Consider the following 13,845-nt stretch of genomic DNA (forward strand, 5'->3'; position numbering starts at 1 on the left):
TTGGAGAGGCCAGACAGCTGATATAAACTAATGCAGTCTCCACAGATGCACCTGAGTCTGACTGACATGAGGGATTTCAAACACATTTTCCATCAGGCCTGTTCCCATTGCTAATGCGCCCATGGTGGAGTGATAGTTCTTGAAACATTTTCTCTCCATGAAAGCGGGAACCTTCCACCCTCAGAGAAGAGTCTGCTCCTGTGGCTGGCTGTCTATGCCTGACTGCAGTCAGGACACCCTTTCAAAGGAGGGAAAAAAACCACCTTCTTTGACAGAGTGAAATGGTGGGAAGAAGAGCGGTACAGTGACATTGCTTGCTGCAGCAAGTAATGAACTCCACAACAGAGTTCACTCAGCCAAGTCTTCCAGAAATTTTTGCGTCTATATTATTCATTGCTAGTATCTGCATTGTCTACCTGGTTTTGTCATGGGTTTGTTCACAAGACATGCATTCCTCTTACTCCTATATCCATTGTTTTTAACTTAGTCTAATTAAGTAGCTGTCATCTAAGGCTTTTGGGATTTCCAAAACAGAAAAATGCATCAGCGATATGTGTTAGGATTATTTGAGAGATGCCTGTGGTGCAAACAAGACCACATGCCAAAGTCAACGGGATGTATTTTATTTAACCACAAATGTGTGTGACAGAGAGATGGTAAGAAACAGAAAAAAAGAAAAGGGGGGAGAGAGAAAGAGTGTGAGAGAGAGACACAGATTAGGTAGAAATACATCCACCCTCTCTGTGAATCTTTGTGTCCCTTTATTTCTCTTCACTCTAAGCTCCTCAGGGCTGGAAGTCCTGCAAAACATTAAGTTCAATGGATTAATATATATTCAGGTTTATGTGGGAACATCCATCACTTCCCTGTAAGTACTGGGGGGTAGTTTCACCCTGTCTTTTGTTACAGCCTCTGGATCTGCTGCAACTCTCTGGATTGCATCAGTCCTCTGGTGGTAGACCTTAAAATGCCTTTTGGGGGTTTCTCAGTGGTGTTTGGTGGTTTGTGACCTCTTCTACCGTGTCTCACATGAATGTCCCATGTGAATGTGACCTCCTCAGGGGTGGGGAAGTTTACAGCTGAGCCAATTTGTGTAAGGGAGGACAACTGGCATAATGAAAAACAAAATCCAGCCTCCACAGCATCTGCTTGTAGCCTCTGGTGGTGGCGTTCACCCCTTTTGTCTTAAGCAGATCAGAAGTTTTGCTATCACACCCCAAAATCTCATCTGGGCAATGTGAACAAACTCAGCATCAGTAGAAGAGTCTCTGGCCTATGGCCTCACCCTGACAAACCTAGACAGAGCTGATTTTCTGTACAGCTGCTGAGTTTTGCTTTCTTTGTGGATACATTCTTCTTCACCAGCCTTTACTGCTCCTTAGACATGAGATAATTGGACAGTAGTGGCTTAGCTCACAGTCCAAATTTCCATCCACAGGCATTTTTAGGAGTGAGAGGAGGATGGCTTCAGTGGTCACAGGTGAGCAGTTACTTCTTTGCACAGTTTGGTATAGTGAACAAAGTCCTTTGGTGATTTTAACAATGTTTGAACCAACAACTTTTTCTCTCACAATATGACAGTAATGCTGTTCCACCTAATAGCTAAACTGTTCATCACCTGTAATATATTTCTCCTTCTATAGCACTACTGTCTCCCATGTAATGCAGTCCCCCAAGGCACAAAACAAAACACTGTACCAGACCAAGCATTTAATTTTCTTTATACGATTCAAAGACATCCATTTGATTGTTTTCAAGATGGAATTTTCCTCACTAGTGGTACCCTTTCACAAATAATTGTCATATACCCTTTAAATTCACATCAACACATTTTTTAGTTTTTAGCTATTATCATACATTTAGAGCTTTTAAGTGCCTCTACTAAAATACTATTTATGTTCAGCAACATCAAGACTCTTGGTGATATGCTCTACTCCAAGGCACTTGTTTGCCTAGATAAAGTAATTTGCTTTGACAAATCTGTGATACAAAGAATTCAATATCTGTCTCTGACAAGACAAAAGCTTTTTTATTATTCTTAAGTTTCCTTTTTATTATTCTTAGATTTGCATACACAAAAAAAGTCAATGTTGGCAGCTAATGTTAACTGTTTGTCAAATACAGTCGGCATTGCATGTTAAACTTATTAACAGCACATGACAGGACCTTCAGAGAAGAGAAGAATTTAATTTTTTCCTGTGGTACTTGTTTTCCAGATGTTCCTGTTTTGTTCTTTCTGCTTCTTCCTAGTAGGTAAGAGAACTACCAAAAAATCAGAGGAAAAGACAAACAGCAACTTTAGGAAGTAAAATGAGAATTTTCATAACTTTACCTTGTGCCACTGAGATTTTTTTCATTTCTGCTTGCCAGGAATTTTACAAAGGTTCCCATGGATGCATCACAGAGTAGTATTCCTGAAGCTACCTTTAATATCACTGTTCTAGAACCAGTTTCATTATTAATTGGACAAAATAGCACAGAGTTTATAATGGTCAGCATGGGTAACAGAATGGGTAAACCTTAGAGATGTGATTTTACTGATAATTTACTCACCAGTCATGGTGAAGGGAGATGCAACAAAAGTATTGGGATGAAATTAATTCCTGGATATGAAAACTTATATGAAATTTCTCATCTGCAAATTGGTTTTGATTTAAATCATGATAATTTTTTCAGCTTTTTGATCAATAGCCAAGGATATTGGTTAAACACAACAAAAATAATATTATTTATACATGTTTTACCACCCTCCATCAAAACTAAGAGATAAAATGACTAATAGCAACCAGCTGTCCATAAACAAAATTTTAAAACTGATTCCTCACTGAAATATAATTGTGCATCCAGAGTCTAAACAAAACATGTGATAGGCTTTGTTTATTTTGCATCTACAAGACATGCAAAGAGAGTGCACATGCCATGTTAAACCAAAGAAGTTACACCTGTCAGTACTGGGAGGAGATATGAGAATGAATCAAGACATTTGTGGGTAACTACAGATTCTGTACCTTGGGCTTGACTGGATTAGACATCAAATTTTTTAGCATTCTTTTTTCTAGCCTTGAGTTGTAAAAATTCCGAAAATTGTATAAACAAGTGTGACAATTACCTAATATATGATACTGTGCTCTATCAAGCCAGTAAACAACTGGCATAAGATTTTGAAGTTATGTCTTCTCCCTGCTATCTCTTTTCAGACACAATTCTTGCTTATATGTATTTTTTTTTAAGTCTGAATTTTTGAAGTAAGATTTCTGTATTTGTTGCACCTTACATTATAAATAAATTGTAGAACCTAGTAAATTCTTTAGATAGCTCTACTGAGTTATGTAAACTGTGTACACCTGAAGTGCTCAGTGTAAGTTAAGGAATCAAATGAAACCAAACTGGAACTTAGGGTAATTGGAAAAAGCTGATCTCCTTTCTGACCCCAAAACAATTTTAATGATTTGGGAAGGAAATTAATTGCTGGGCAAAGAAAGCAATCAACAAAAACCACCACCAACAACAAAACAAAAATAAAAAAATTTCCCCATAAAATCAAAGAAAGTTGAACAAGGCAAAACAAAAAAACCCAAACCTAAAAAAAATCCCAAGAGACATAGCCATTTGTGATGCATATGTGTTGTAAAAGTATCAGTGTGGTGTATCATAGAAAGATCTTCACAGTTCCCTGGTGGAAGTGTCACTGCACCCACAGAACCTGGACTTTTGACTGTAGCTCTGCTGGTGCCACTCAAACAAACTCTTCTTACTGGCTCCTTTCCTGTGACCTGTATCAAGCTTTAATAGATCTTAATTTTTCATTTTTTTGGGAAAGGATATTAATCTACTGTCAAGCAGAAGATCAGATTTATTTCAGCTTTTATTCTATAAATAAAATATATATTTTATTCTATATAAATATTACTTGAATATAGAAGATGAATAAAGCTTGTTTAAGAAGTCCTGATGATTTTTCCTCACTGGGCATGTAATAGAAGTTCTTTGCAGACAATATTTCTCTTTTAAATTAAACTCATTCTTTATTTAATCATATATGTTATTACCTAGATTTATTTTATTTTTTAAAAAGCTTATAATTTTCTGTATGTAGCTGGTTTATATTTTAACATGAATACTTCAGATATTTTCTATTGGATAGCAGTATGTCCAGAAATATGGCAAGGTATAATGATATACAGTATTGCACCTCTCATGGATATGATATTTAGAGAAATAGACATAATAAAACATACTCAATAAATTGCTAAATTCAATTAATGAACAATTTCTCACAAGACCAGAAAGATGATGAAGGCAACATTATCTACTTACTTTTATTATATTACCTAAGAGGCAACATATTTCTAATGTCTCTGTATACAGGTTGATGAATCCAGTGGCTTTTAATTAAGTGCTTCATTCTCTGTGAATTTCACACCTGTGCCAAGCTAATACAAAGACTGATTGAGTAGTATTCAAAATTGTTACTACAAGAGGCCTTTAAAGGTTATGAAGATGTTACACTTAACCTCATGATCAGAATAAATCTGAAAGGAATTATAAAAAGTTTCAAAAATTATTCAGCCCCCATTTCTATCATGTGTTCAGAGACTCTCTTTCTACAATGATGCTGGAGGTGGGAAGAGAGGGCTTACTGGTAATCATTCATTGACAGCACAGTGTAGGACTGAGAAATGGGTGGCAAAACATCATAGACAACTTTATTCAGTGACTTTTTATTATTTAACTGTACTGAAATACACCACATCTCACGTAGTGCACACCTTAATTTTTCTTTTCAGAATTCAGATTAGAAACCTTTAAAACCTCTGAGGAAAATGTTTACAAGAAATGTAACCCAACCTCTTGCTAGAAGTGTCTGAATTTTTAATCCTATCCAGCAAATTTTCAATATCTCTGACATAATAGTTTCTTCTAAATTATAATTAATTAAAGTCTGTAAAATCTGGCTTTTTATCTTACTCAGAAATAAAAGCATTATCTACTATTTATTTTTCCTTTCATTTGATCTATAGTCATTCTCTTGAATACTGTATACTGGTTAATTTAATGACATGCTTCAATATGTTATAATAAAGTAACTAAATATGATTATTTAGAGAACATTTGGACTTGTCACATTAGGCTGTAGAGTTACTAAATGTAATATAACCCATTCATCTTGAGCTGACTGCAACATTGTTATTCTTAGTGAGAAACACCTTAATTTGTTAAGAGTAACAGTGAGATAGATATTTTATTTTTGTGACTTCTACAGCATTGCATAAATTCACTACTTCTTAAAATATTAAATTGAGATAATTTCAGATGGTGTATTGACTTCCTTGAAAGCAAAGGGGACCTAGGGTGAGACCTTGACAGATTAGAGTGCTGGACAATCACCAACCATATGAAGGTGAACAAGGGCAGATGCCAGATTCTGTACCTGGAATGGGGCAAACCTGCATTTACACACAGGCTGGGAAATTAGAGGCTGGAAAGGGACTTGGGGGTCCTGGTTCATGTCAAGTTGAACATGAGCCAGCAGTCCCTGGCAGCCAGGATGGCCATCCGTGTGCTGGGGTACATCAGGCACAGCATCACAGCCAGGCAAGGGAGGGATTGTCCTGCTCTGCTCTGCTCTGGGGCAGCCTCACCTCCAGTGCTGGGGGCAGTTCTGGGTGCCAAGATGAAAAAAAGGCATTGAGCTGTTGGAGAGCATCCAAAGCAGGTCAGCGAAGGTGGAGAAGGGCTCAGAGGCGAAGCCTTAAGAGAAATGTTTGAGGTCACTTGCTGTGCTCAGCCTGCAGAAAAGGAGACCAACAGGACACCTCATTGCTTTCTCATGGAAGCGGAAGAGGAGGGCCATATGGTTACCAGTAATATCAACAATCTTCATTCAAACGCTGGAATAGTCTCCCAGGGGAACTGGCCACAGCACTGAGTTTGCCAGAGTTCAAGAAATGTTTGGAGAATGCTCTCAGGCACATGGGGGACTCTTGGGGCTGGTCTGTGTCGGATCAAGAGTTGGACTTTAATGATCCTTATGAGTCTCTTCCATCTCAGGGTATTCACTGGTTCTGTGATTCTATGAAAACAGACAGAAGCAGCTTAATTTTAGAATAGAATAGAATAGAATAGAATAGAATAGAATAGAATAGAATAGAATAGAATAGAATAGAATAGAATAGAATAGAATAATTCAGCAGGAAAATATGTAGAATCATATTTTTGTACAACTGATTGATCTCTTCAGGCCAGCTAAAAGATAACGTTATTAAGGTCTCTCCAAATACCTTTTGAACACTAACAGTCTTGAAGAGTTATCTCAAGGTCCAGATTTTTTCTCTTCATTCTAAGAGGGGTTCTCCATTCAGCCAAACTGCTTTTTTGTCCCATTTGCTTCAGTTAATACACAGTGGAATTACCTGCTCCTGAGCTTTTAAAATTGGTTCTTAGACAACCTCCCGTACTCATAGACTCCCAAGTCCTCAAAGGAAGATTCTCAGTGTTCAGTGCTAAGTATGTTCCCAACTACTTCAAAGTTTGCTCTCTTGAAATCCTGGGGAGCAACTCTGCTGACCTTTGTACTCATTACACTGAAAATTCTAAACTCAATCATTTCATGATAACTGTGACAGACACCTACCACTGCATATCTCACAAGTCCTCTATCCACAAACTAGAAATCCATGAGTGTGTCTTTCCTAGTTGACTCACTGAGTACTTGTGACCAGAAGTTATCTCCTACAAACTTCACACATTTTCCAGGCTTGCTTGTCGCAGCAGTACAGTGTTCCCGTATGTCTGGGAAATTTAAATCCCCCACAGGGACAAAGGTTGCTGATCTCTCTTAATTGCCTACAGAATATTTTACTAGTGCTATCATTCAGGCTAGGCCATTGGTAACTGACACCCAATACAATATTTCCTTTGTTTTTAATCCCTTTTTTTGTACAGCGCTACTCCTCCATCGTGCCTGCCCTGCCTATTCTTTCTGAGCAGCCTGTAGCCCCCCATGTCAGCGCTCCACTTACACTGACTCTCACTAAAATCAATGATATCATAGTCCTGGGAACCAAGCAATTAGCCATTTGGCAGAGAACTTGCTGTGTGAATTCTGTAAAATAAATTAAATGAAGCAGTGATGACTAAGATTTATTTAAGCAGATAAATATAACGCCCAAGGCAGTTCCTCTGACTTAAGATTCTGTAAAGGTGGATAATCTTTGTTCTACTCCATCTACCAATTAGGACACTAAATGCTAGTTATTGTTTATATTGAATGGAGGACTGAGATACAAATGTTGTTGGAATTCAGTGGGGTCTACAGACAGTTTAGAATCCAAATGCCAATGTCTAAGAAGTCCCTGTTGATTTCAATAGGGTGTGAATTGACTTCTAAACCCAGAATCTCATGTACTTGGATAACAATTACAATATTTTAAAGCATAACGTAAGTTAGAGGAATAGTAAAGAAATTAAAAAAAAAATCTTATAAAATCTTAGAGACCATGGAACTTTAATAGAAAATTAAAAAAAATAGGAAAAATAATAATTTTTTTCTGCTTTTTAAGGGATTTTCTGTGGGATTTGTTTATCTACATAACTACTAAGTTATCATCTGGTGTAGACTGCATTACTCATGCAATTTGGCATACACATTGAACATATTTGAGTTATGGATGAGAGCTGCTGATAAGTTGAGTGTCACATAAAGTGCAATTGTTAGAAGTTGCTTTGGAAAAATCAGGTGGCATGAACACATTTTAGTGGTTGTATCAATCAGGCATGATTAATATATTTTTACAGTGGGTCAGAATACTTCTCTCCATTTACATCTAACCTTGACAATGCAACCACATCTCCAGCTTCTGTAATTTGCAATGAAAATGCAAGGGAGTGATCTCATGCCAGGATTTTTTGTACATTCCAAGCTGAACCATCTCAAATATCATATATCTTTTATCTCTTTAACTGTAGATAGACTCATGATGGTATTTGAAATGACCATCCCATTATGGTTCCTCATTCCCAAACTATCATCTTTAACGTGTCTAAGTTGTAGAATGACAGTTGTTTTCTATTTAAAACTTTGACTGCTTCCATGGATATGTCATTCACACAACCCATGGCTCCTCTTCATGTGAAGATTTTAAGAACACAAACATCTGAATTTATTTTTTCTTTTGGACATACAGCAACAGCAGTACTGCTAGAGGTCTTATGTTTCTGTATAATAGATAGGAGCTAAAATATCTAAGCATGGGAAAATTGGTCCATTGGCCATTGAATGATCCTTATTCCTCATTGTAGTCCTTCCTCATTCCTCACAGTGGAGGGTAAAAGATGGAAGGGGAGATGCATTGCTTTTTTGCTACATCTGAATTTGATGTGTCATAGACTGCTAGTTCAGGGAGCTGAGGTTAAAATTTATTTGATTACATGCTTCTAAGTATCCTCAAAATAAAATGTGGCTCCATGTGCTTGTTCCAAATAATATCTGTATATTTAAAGCAAAGTTATTCCTAAAATATGGCTTTTAAGATTACTTTTAAGATTTAATTCTGTAGACTTTCAGTGCAGGAATTTTTTTTCAAATATTTCTGTAGTTTTAATTTAATTTTACATTATCCATTTGAATAACCCAGTACAATTCATTCTTACAGGGAGAGACAAAAATTTGCACAATAAAAATAGACACATTTCAATTTGATTTTTAAATAAGCTGAAGGGACAAAAAGAATAAGCTGCATAAATGACTAGTACATGTTTAAACAAACTCAGTTGCTCCCAGGAGAAAACTATAGCAAATATCATCATCAGTAGGGTGTTGATTTTCCTCCACATCTTACTCATGTATTCACTTGAAACCTGATCTTCATCTTACTTTCTGCTGTGTGAAATGATAGATCTGTCACCTTTTTCAACCACATATAACACAGAAGGAAGAACCAAGCTGCTTTTTTGAGGTGTGCTTTTATGTGTAACAGAGGGGAATAAATGGCCAAAGAATAAGAAGCTCTACATGTCTTATTTCCTGGCCATTGTATTTGGCTAGGTATACAAATATGAGCAAGCTAAGATCCAAGTAGGATAAATAATCATCAAATAACAGTACTCTATAGATTATTTTTATTGATAACTTTTTTCAGTCCCAGGTATATTTTTAAATTTCATGTTGGATGACTCAACAGTCCTTTTGTGCAATTATTTTTGCAACAGGAAAGAATGTATACTATCTGGAGACTCCTCTAAAGTGCAGTGGCACCGTACAAGCCAGGTGAGGGGGCTTCCTGGTTTGCATTAGCAAGAAAATTGTAAGAAGGTCAGGGGAGGTGATCTTTTGTTTTATTCAGTACTGATAAAACACATCTGAGGAACTGTCTCTGGCTCTGTGTTGCTCAGTACAAACTCAGGGACTTACTGGAGAGAAGTCCATGCCAGAAACACAAATATGATGAATGAATTTGCGCATTTCTATGTTTGAAGACAAATTCAGTGACTTGGGACTGGTTCAGTCTGGAGAAGAGAAGGCTTAGATTGGATATTATAAATTTGAGTAAATAGCTAAAGGGAGAGTGCAAAAGATAAAACCAGGCTACCTCTGGTGATTTTGTGACAATGGTCACAAAATAAAAGGCTCTAAATTCCATCTGAATAAAAAAAAAAAAAGTAAAACATTTTAACAGAAAATTATCAGGGTGGAAAAGTTTGTAAAGGAAGAGATTTTGGAATCTTCATCCCTGAAGAAATCAAAGGCGCAGCTGACAACAGACTTGAGCAAACTGTGTGTGGTTGAGTAAGGGGTTAAACTGTATGACATTCAAAACAGACATTCGGTGACCCCATGAATATGAGGGTCAGGTGACAGTATCTGTATAAAAGTGAGAAGGGATTGATTATCTGAGTGCGGTGTGCAGTCAGACTGCGTTCTGCTACACAAAGTGTCACAGATGTGCTAATGTTTACTGCTGAGGGAGGAGATTTAAAAAGAAGAAAAAACGTAAACATGTAAAGAAGAACTAAACCTCTTCGAGTTTCCTAGAGAAGAATATCCACTGATAAAATATTTGCACTACAGTGGCTGTTCATCTAGGGACTTTATTTAGTTTTCTTTTACTTATTTACAAGATTTAATTATGATAATAGCATGAGGAACATCTACAAGAGAGAACAAAACAAATCATAAAGAAACCAGGAAAGATAGTCATTATGAATTTCTTTTTTCTTACTTATGGAATTTGACAGTGAAGAACTCAAATAATACATAACAAATACTGCAGGAGATAATGGATACTTTTTATTTTAGTTTTGGTATTTTCATTAAAAAGACAGCAAGAGTCAAGTGAAATAGATGCTTCCTGTAAAAGTAACAAGTTTTATGATGTGTCACATAATTTTGAGAATGTCTACGTAAGTGCCTGAGTGATTGGAATTGAGGTACTCCTGAAAGATATCAACAAAAGATATTACATCTTTACACATCACATTATATTCTTGATTTTTGGGATTTTTTTAAGCAAAAGGAAGATCCGTGAACTTAGGGATTTTTTCTGAGTTTTGAGCTAAAGAAATATTACCCGTTTAAGTAATTATGAATATTTTTAACCTTGCAAAACTGACTTTTTCACATTGCTTTCCCATCTAGACTTAGTAATATTAAGGGTTTTCTCAGTCAGTTAGAAAACCTCCTAGGTTTGTTTTTACCTTCTCTGCCCATGGACAATGCACTAATTTTCTAAAAAAATAACTTATTCTTCTGTTGGATCAAATTCTTTCCTTGAACAGATTCAATACTACTGCTGGTATTGAAGCTGTGCACCAGCCAAGTTAGCAGGGTGGAGAGAGGTGGCAAACCTAGGCCAAAACTTGTGTTCAGTCTGTGCTCACCTTTCCCACGTGTAACGCAAAAATGTTCTTACTTTTCTCAACACATCTATGGCATTTTTAAGTTACACATCCTAATTTGCAAGGCTGCTTCTTCGTGAGGTTTGGGACAGTTGTCCACAGAAAATGGCTCTGATGGTCACTACAAATTGTCGTACAGTGTGCTTGCTATAGACTGCTTGCATTTGATCTGCACACCTTCTTTCTGTTCTTAGAGTGGCACAGTGAGAAAATCAGACCAAAAGACCAATAGCATATGATACTTTTGTCGAAAAATTTTAGGCATTCAGGGAATTAAAAATGAGGACTAGCTTTTATGAAGACGTTTATAGATATCTAAATTATTATCTCCCTCATTTTTTTAGCAAGAACTAATTTTAAGTATGGACTCTGCTCAGACCCCATTTTCACTAAGGAGAGTGGGAGGTAGGAAGCAATTTGTACAGGTATAAATTATTGTGGTCCCAAATAGCCATGAAAAAGTATCAGTCTGAGAAACTTGTGCTTTTGAAGTCTCTATAAAGGAGAAAATTGTTGTGTCAGATATAAGAGCCACCCTGCCCCAAGGTTGTGGTCAAGTGCTAAATCTGTTCTAACACTTGGTTGTAAATGTCAAATATCTACAGGCTAAATATATCAGCTTGCATTTATTTTGTTCTGTTTCACAACTTTTAGGTAAAGCTTGTGGTGACCCTTCTGAGCTGAGTTTCAGGCCTGCTCTAGAGGCAGACATCACAACCATTTGTAATTTGTTTGTCCTTTAACTATAGAAGGTAGAAATAAACAACTGATGCTACAGCAGTGTAGGAAGAATGGGGGAAAATAATCCTGGCTTTTTAAAGACAGAGTTGCCTGATCCCAAGGGTATGAATAATCAGAGTAACCCAACTATTTTTCAGCAACGATGAGAAGGTACTGCGAGCAGCTTTAGTCTTGTAATATATCTCCACATGCCAGCAGTGCGCCCACTTAAGCATGTGTTAACAAAACTTGTGTGAAGAGGTACTTAATGTTAGCATCTTCAGAGTTGGAGAGGTTAATGAAAAGAGTGAAAATGTCATGTATTTCGTTTGATTTGGCTATTGTTCCCTCAAAACTGCTGAAATTTACATAACTACACCACCATACTCCATCACTCTCCAAGAATGTAGATTATTTGAAAAAATGTAGAAGTAACAGTATTTTAAATAGCCAACCCCCTCCCCTCCCCCAGTTTTTTTCATTCTTTAGGTTTAGCTTGAGGACTTTCAGAATTTTATGATGAAAATGCAGGAAATAATTTTCATTTACATTTCGTTTATTTCACTAGAATATATACTCAAGTTTAAATTACTGTGATTACAGTGCTAAGTTTAACATATTTTTAAGTGTTAGGAGAGTGATACTAGATACATGTGGTGAATAGCTGTTAATGTGTGGAGTGTGTAAATCACAGGTTATTATTCAGCTGCAAAGTCATTACTTCTTTTCAATGTGAATATAAAATAATCTAAAGCAGGAAACTAGAATATCATATTTTGTGAAGGATTGGTGCTGTGTCCCTTGCACACCCAGCTGGGGATAAATCAGGTAGCTTTACTATCAGGGAGATTCATTGAAGCTAAATAGATTAACACAACCAGCAGATTCAGTTTCAAAAAAATACTTGCATACCCATAGATTGATTAGGGTCGAGGGATATTTCTACAGCATATGATTAATTCTAGTGTATTTCTTTTCAGGAAAGATCATACTATATTTTCTGGCATATTCTTTCTGATTATGCATGGAAGTGTATCTTAGTGACCCTCAGATTACTACTAGACTCATTTGTCTCACAGCTAGAGATAAAAATTTATTAAGATTCAGTATACAGTGAAATACATGAATGTTTGGGAGAAGTTTTTGAGGTCAGTCTGAATCTGTAGCTGACAGTGAAAAGATGTTGTCTACTAAAGTTACTTCTATCTTCGAGTCAAACTCCGTAGGGGCTACATGAGATTGACACAAGACGCTGCAAATTTCTTGAAATCAGTTTTGACCTTTACACTTGCAGCACAGTGCAATGTTTGTGTCACAGAGACTCCAAAGGGAGAACAGGGATATGTGAGCAGCAACTTTGAGTGCAAGACTGCTTATTTTCTGAGTCAGCTAAACAATGTTAGTGTCCTTTGGTGATGTACTACAGTATGCATGAACCCAAATCTTTTGATCCCCTGCAAAGCATGTAATCGCCCACATCTATCTAAGTGCAATGCAAAACAAATAAAAATCTCCTATCCCAAACAATCTTGAGTCTGCTAGGAAAGCTGGAAGAAAACCAGCTCTTTCTAATCATTAGTTTTCATACATACCCAACACCTAAGTCTTACATGTTGGCCTTTTTGCAGACAATTGTTTTATTCAGTAAAATTTAATTTCTACTTGATGTGGCAACATTTTTTTAAACTGGCTTCTAATACTTTTTGAAAGGTGGGCAACCACCTTCACTGACACAGGTGAGACCAGTGCTGTCAGGGGTAGTGCAGCAGGTTTGGGTAACATATGACGAGCATCTTGCTCACTGTTGTCTTCCGTGTCTCACAGCCCCAGTCAAACTAAGGCAAAGCTATGCTGATTTTGTCAAAAGGCCACATAGCAATGCAAAAACTTCTTCAGCTTTGCAAGACCTGCCCATGTTGACTTCTCAATCATCTTGGAAGTGCCTCCACAGACCTACTACAGCTGGCATTAATCAACATACCTGCAACAACTTAAAAATAAAGTTTAGTTATGCCAGTTAAAGTTACACATCTTCTCTTATTATTATTTTATAGGAACTGGCTTAGCACCAGAAATTCAGTTTTCATGATCAGGTGTATCAACTTTTAATGATATAGCTTTAACCTTCAACTGAGGTTCAGAGCTTTAAAAAAAATAGTAAAGCAGGTTCCTCTACCATGTTTCCTGAGTTTCAATGTACTTTTTCTTGGTCAAAAATCTTTTCCAAGA

The sequence above is a fragment of the Zonotrichia albicollis genome, chromosome Z (assembly GCF_047830755.1).
Source record: "Zonotrichia albicollis isolate bZonAlb1 chromosome Z, bZonAlb1.hap1, whole genome shotgun sequence".
Classification (NCBI taxonomy): domain Eukaryota; kingdom Metazoa; phylum Chordata; class Aves; order Passeriformes; family Passerellidae; genus Zonotrichia; species Zonotrichia albicollis.